This window comes from Thunnus maccoyii, chromosome 18 (genome assembly GCF_910596095.1).
Source record: "Thunnus maccoyii chromosome 18, fThuMac1.1, whole genome shotgun sequence".
Classification (NCBI taxonomy): domain Eukaryota; kingdom Metazoa; phylum Chordata; class Actinopteri; order Scombriformes; family Scombridae; genus Thunnus; species Thunnus maccoyii.
In genome coordinates this window covers 12,689,001-12,695,000 of record NC_056550.1, presented here as the reverse complement: position 1 = coordinate 12,695,000, position 6,000 = coordinate 12,689,001, and positions in this window count along the sequence as shown.

Below are 6,000 nucleotides of genomic sequence, written 5' to 3'. Positions count from 1 at the left end.
GAAGGTTGATGATAGAGATTCAAAGCCTTGTCACATTGTTTCCTAGATACAGAATGTCTGCATCAATGACTTACGTAAGTGCTCCATAAGCCAAAAATGTATTTTTATTGTTTGTTGTTCATTAGAAATAATGCTGATCCATACAGTATAAAGAGTGAAGTTGCAGAGATTTAGATCAATTAAACATGACTACATTACTTCGCATGCCAAGTCAGTCACATTGAAAGCAGAAAGCAGCTATCCGCTTTGAAGCTTAGGCATATGGGTTAGTTTTAGACACTCCCTACGTGTATTGACAGCAAAATACTTATTATGGCACTTTTATACAACGCACAAGAGAAAGGCTGGAGGCATGAAAATTGTATGTTTTGCCATTGTGAGGTTATGACTAATTCAAAGCGCCATGTGCAAAAATACCCCCACTTGCCAGCTTGAGGTAAAGTGCGTTATTCATAAGTTGTGAATAATTGAGGTTTAGGGAGCACAGTTGGAACCAAGGGGAAGGGTGGGAGGGTGTTAGGTATTTGCTGACTGTGTGCTTTGTCTGGGTTGGCACTTATGAGCAAATACAATGCTTGGGTCAGGCAATTAGCAGGCAGAACAAAGAAGTGAAACAAGGTACCCTGTGTGTTTTATTGGTGAAGAATGAGCTACCAAGCTAGTCTTTTTCTATTAACAATGGATATGTCACTGACTTAAAGCCACTTTGGCTGGACAGTGTAACAACACTCATGATAGAATAGAAACAATGTGCAAATGTGAATTATAACATTATATTGCATTGCATCAACTCATGTTACCTAGTGTCACATCAAATCCATCACATCAGGTCACATTCCATCAAGTCACCTCATGTCACAATGCATTGCATTACAACAGAGCAATGCAATAACACAGTAACACAAGACAGGGCTGTAACACAAAAGTTCAACATAATGAGCTTTTTTATTCCAAACAGTAACACAGGTGCATTTTTTACCACAATCTGCAAAAGTGGGAATCAATTTTACAGCAGTGGGATAACTGTGGAACATAATTTATCCACAATCTGCATATTTATGCAACAAATACGTCACCCAATTGTGCAGAAGACTGATGCAAAATAAAAACTCTCCCAGGACAAAATACTGCAAGTACTTACACTTTACAGAAAGTTATTGTTGACCTTTTTGGCTTTGTTTCTGGCATCTAAATGCACCTGACAAAGTGCATTGTCGGGTGCTGCTTAGCTTTTATGAAAACAGTTTCAAACTCACCTAAACACCTCCTTGGCTTATGGCCCATTGGCTTCTAATCCAAAAAGTCAGACTTCAGCCTCTGGCTCAGTGCTAATACAGTGTAAGAGTTGATTACAAGCAGGAAACAGAACAAGGATGGTTATTAAGATGCTCTGTTTGACATTGTTCTTAGAGTCATAACAAGTAGGACAAACCCAACATGCCTGAATGAGTCGTGTGGTCAAATCAGGTATGTCAGTTTGGATGACCGTGCAGATAGAGGTTGGTTTTCCACAGAGATGCCAGTTGTACGCAGCCTCTGGGGCTGCTGGGAAAAAGATAGGCTACATCCCAAGGTCCGTGTGTGTATGTGGTTGTGTTAGTGTGTGTGAGTGTGAGCTCTCACCTTCCCTTGGTAGAGATAAGGTTGAGTCCTGGAGATACTTTAAGCATGGAAAGATCTAGAGGAAAGTGATTACTGCCACAGACTCAAACCACACACTCACTATCTATACTCTGTTAAAAACAACTGTATCTATGTAGATAACCATACTAACATGAAAACACATTTTACACACACATATGGACACACATGTAAGCAGCTTGTTGGTGTGTGTCCGTGTGCCAAACTGACATATGGTTAAGCATATGCAGTCATGCACATACACACAGAGAGTGGGAGAGAGAGAGAGATGTGCACAAACCTCCAGGAGTTCACTTTAGTAGGTAGCGTGTAAACAACATTCATCTCTACAATCTCATGTGACATAAAACATTTGTTTCAACCGTGAGGCTCCTCCTCTGTAATGTCTGTTATGTCTTACGTAAAGCACTTTGAATTTTCTCTGTGTGCCATAAACTTGCCCTGCCTTTTTCTCTCTACACACATACACACAAACTTTCTCCCTCTTTACACACATGCACACACATACACCTCGACTGAAACCTGAACTGTGGCCCCCTGTGATCTTATGAAACATTCAGAGTCCCAGTTGACTGGACATATGTTCACCTTTGAGTGTGGATAAACCTCTGAATATGTGTGCGGGCTTGTATCACATCAGTCATGTATAGGCCGTGTTGAGGCGGCCTTACAATACGGTTATGTTACTCTTTCAATGAGAATACTGTCAGAGAGGAAAGAGGGGAAATAAGAGAGAGAGAAATGGGGAGATACAATGTAAAGAAAGTGGGAGTGATGAGGGGGAAGGTACAGATGTGGAGAGAGGAGAGGAGAGGAGTCATTTCATTACTTTAAAATGTTCACATTTAAGAGGACAATTCACACAACAACTCTGCTTCCATTAAACCCCAAATGTGATGTTTTGCCCAGTGTACTGATGGATTGTTTGCTTAGCTGTGTGCTGTTAGCTTTGTTGCTTTGGCAGCAAGTGTTTTTGTTTCAACCAAAAAAATCATACAAACCAAACAATATGTCTAATTGCATCTTTTTAATTGTTTCCCATCAGGTTTCAGTTGCTGTGAATATAACCATGTAATCTCTTTGAGTGTTATTTAACATTGACGGCAGCCATGGATAATGACTGCGAAAATGTGTGTTTTGCATGCATTACAGGAGGATAGATGCTGTAATATTTAATCACAATATTACACCAAAGTTGTTTATTTTCATATCTTGTACTATTAATAGGTGGACACTTGCCTTTATTGAACAAAGTGTTGCCTGTTCATGCCTGTTAATACAATAAATTACTGAATATTAACTTACTGCTATTTGTGCTTCTAGACTGGTGTTTTACAGGAAACCACCTGACATCTTTGTAGATTGGAAGCATTGTAAGCCTAAGACAGTCTTTGTCCACATTAGAGATGTTTGCACTTACAAAAACACATATTTAATGATATACATGAACACAGAACTCTCTCACTCCTGCTGTCCCCAGCCACACATCACTTGTGGAAAAATTCCACCACCTGACGTTGTGACAGCAGCTGATGAATTTAAACCAATTTTACATGATTTCAAGTCTATTTACAGCTAGTCTCTCTCTTCCCCTAATGCACAAATATGTACACACACACGTACACACAACCATACGTGAGAAAATTGTGCACATACATCTTCGACTACAGTCTCATTTCACAGTCTGATCTTTACCTACCCAGAACCCCCCTGGAGGGATTTAGTAAATAGAAAGCTAGTTTGTACTTTCCATTAGAGCCTAATTCTATTACGCAGCCAGCTCTTATCGATCCGAACATTCAGGGAGACATGCAAGAAAAGTAGCAAGTGGAGCCCAGCGGAGGCCACAGTGGTTTGAGGGTGGAGGCGGGAAAAGGTGGGAGAGTGGGAGGGGTGGGGGGCAGCTTTTGGTAGAGGAATGAAAAAAATAAATAGAGAGATGAAGATAGGGGGAGATAGAAATAAGAAGTGAAGGAGAGAGCTCCAACTGCATCCAACTGTAAACCATAAGTCAGTTGTCACACCCTCAGATTGATCACCAGAGCATCAGTATATCAATACAGGAAATGTTGCCTTGGTGTGCTCATATATATAGCATTAACAGCAACGTTGACAAATGTGTACTTGTATAAATTGCAAATCAGTGTACTCAAAGTGCATTTGTCTTCAAGTTATGCACATGAGAGAATTGCGTGCGCTGGTTTGTTCTGATGCACTGACATTTTACATACATACTGACTGTGTGGGCGCATGGAGTTCCACAACACACTGATTCAAATTGACAGCATGCATATCATTTGAACAGTGCAGAGACCTGACAGTACCTCATGCACAGGCACACACACATGCACATGTTTGCACACACTGGACAGTGATATGGAAGGTGACCATAGCAAGAGCCAGACAGGTTTGAAAAACCATAAATGGAAGAGAAATCTGGGGAATGTGTGCTATACAGTAAAGATATTGGACTTTGTTTGTGTGTGTGTGTGTGTGTGTGTGTGTGTGTGTGTGTGTGTGTGTGTGTGTGTGTGTGTGTGTGTGTGTGTGTGTGTGTGTGTGATGTTTAACCTAGGCAGTTCTTGAAACCACAGATGTGGTCACACCTGACTCACCCTGCCTGAGGGGGCGAGTGTGAGTAAACCCGAAGAAAAAAAAGAAAGATTATGTGGGACATTTCTTCAGAGACACTGGTATAGACGGTGAGAGAGAAAAAAGTGGTGGCGAGAGGCAACAGAGTGAATAAAGGAAGAGATGAGTCCAGAGAGAGTAGTGAAGGAGTCGAGGTGATAGGGAGGGATCAGGTAAGGCACAGAGGAGGGAGAAGAGAGGTGAACAGAAAAGAACTCAACATATATCTCTGGTACCTGGCCCTAAAAATAAGTAAAACACTAAGAAAAATCCTGACCAAATACAGACCCAGTGACCACAAACTACAAGATATAAAAATTACATGGCCAGAGAAGATTTTAGCATGAAGAGTACTCCTCTTTTAGATGATCACTCTTTGATAAAATCTCTTCACTTAGATGATGAAGCAGAATTGAAAAGATCTTCTCACAGCATGTTTCACAGGAACACGGAGGACTGTAGTCACACTCACAGCGCGGCGTAGCTCCCTCACTGAGCATGCATGAAGCATACCATCAGTTCAGGCATAGCACTGAAGTTGTGCTTGTATTGGCTGTTTGGCATCAACTGTTTTCAACATCCTTCACACTTACTGGCTCAGTGACAGCTGTGTGGCTAGTTATGTCAGATCGTATTCATGCAGGTGTAAGGCGCAGACATTATAACCTGACACTTAATGTTACTATTCTGATTAAGCTCATGCCAACACCATTTACTGTGTTTACTGTCAGGTGCCTTTGACTCAGATCTCAGAAGTTAAGTATCTGGTACTTGAGCTTTCATTCATTCCTAGTGTCATTTCATATTTTTGGCTTAATACAGGCTGTGTTTGCTTAGTAAATGCTGTAAACAATGAGGCTGCATTGTTGTTGGCTATGTTCTTGGTTGAGTTTTGTTGCTGCGCTGTTGCTGTTCAGATTCAATTTGTGATTAGCATGAATTATTAGTATTTATGGCTTCCACATGCTTGCAGGTGATGTACTGCTGGCTGCTCAGTCCTCTATTATGCTGCTAAAACTTAATGTATTCATTTGCAATCTGTGTATTTGTATTGCTATTCATAAAAAAGCAGTTGAGCTGATGTCTTGTGGTGCTGTATGACAAGACTAAAAACAAATGAAATGAGAAGTAATAAAAACAATGATAATTTAACCATACATTACAGGTAAAGCAAAGCAGCTGTGGCAAACTCTGTCCTGAGTAGAAATGAGAAGTTATTGATACATGTGGTCTAATACATAAAATGATTTACCATGAGACATTTTAGATAGGATACTTTGGCTGACAGACACTCCCACAGTCAGTTTCAAGACAGTGTTCTGTCAAAGTCTGTTCCCCCCTCAAATAATGTTCCCTCTCCTGTCAAAATTGTGTTTTCCGTAGCATCACCTCCACAGTTGGGGTAAGGACTTAGGTTATGGTTATGGTTAGGCGTAGCAGAGACATCCAGCAGCAGCAAAAGGGGGAGAGCACTTCCCATGGTATTTATTTCCTGTCTCATTGAGCCAAGTGACTGAATTGGCCGAGTTGCACACACTGAAGTGGGCATTTATTTTTAACCTCCTGGTTACACATTCAAGTACTGCAGTTCCCTCCACCAACCTCATCTTTATTTCATATTGTTGATTTAACTAAGATTTATCTTCATGCCTGTTTTTAGGGGGATTAGCTTCCTATGCAGAAACCTAATTGCTACTCAGATTCTTTCAGAGCTCCCTGCAAACACAG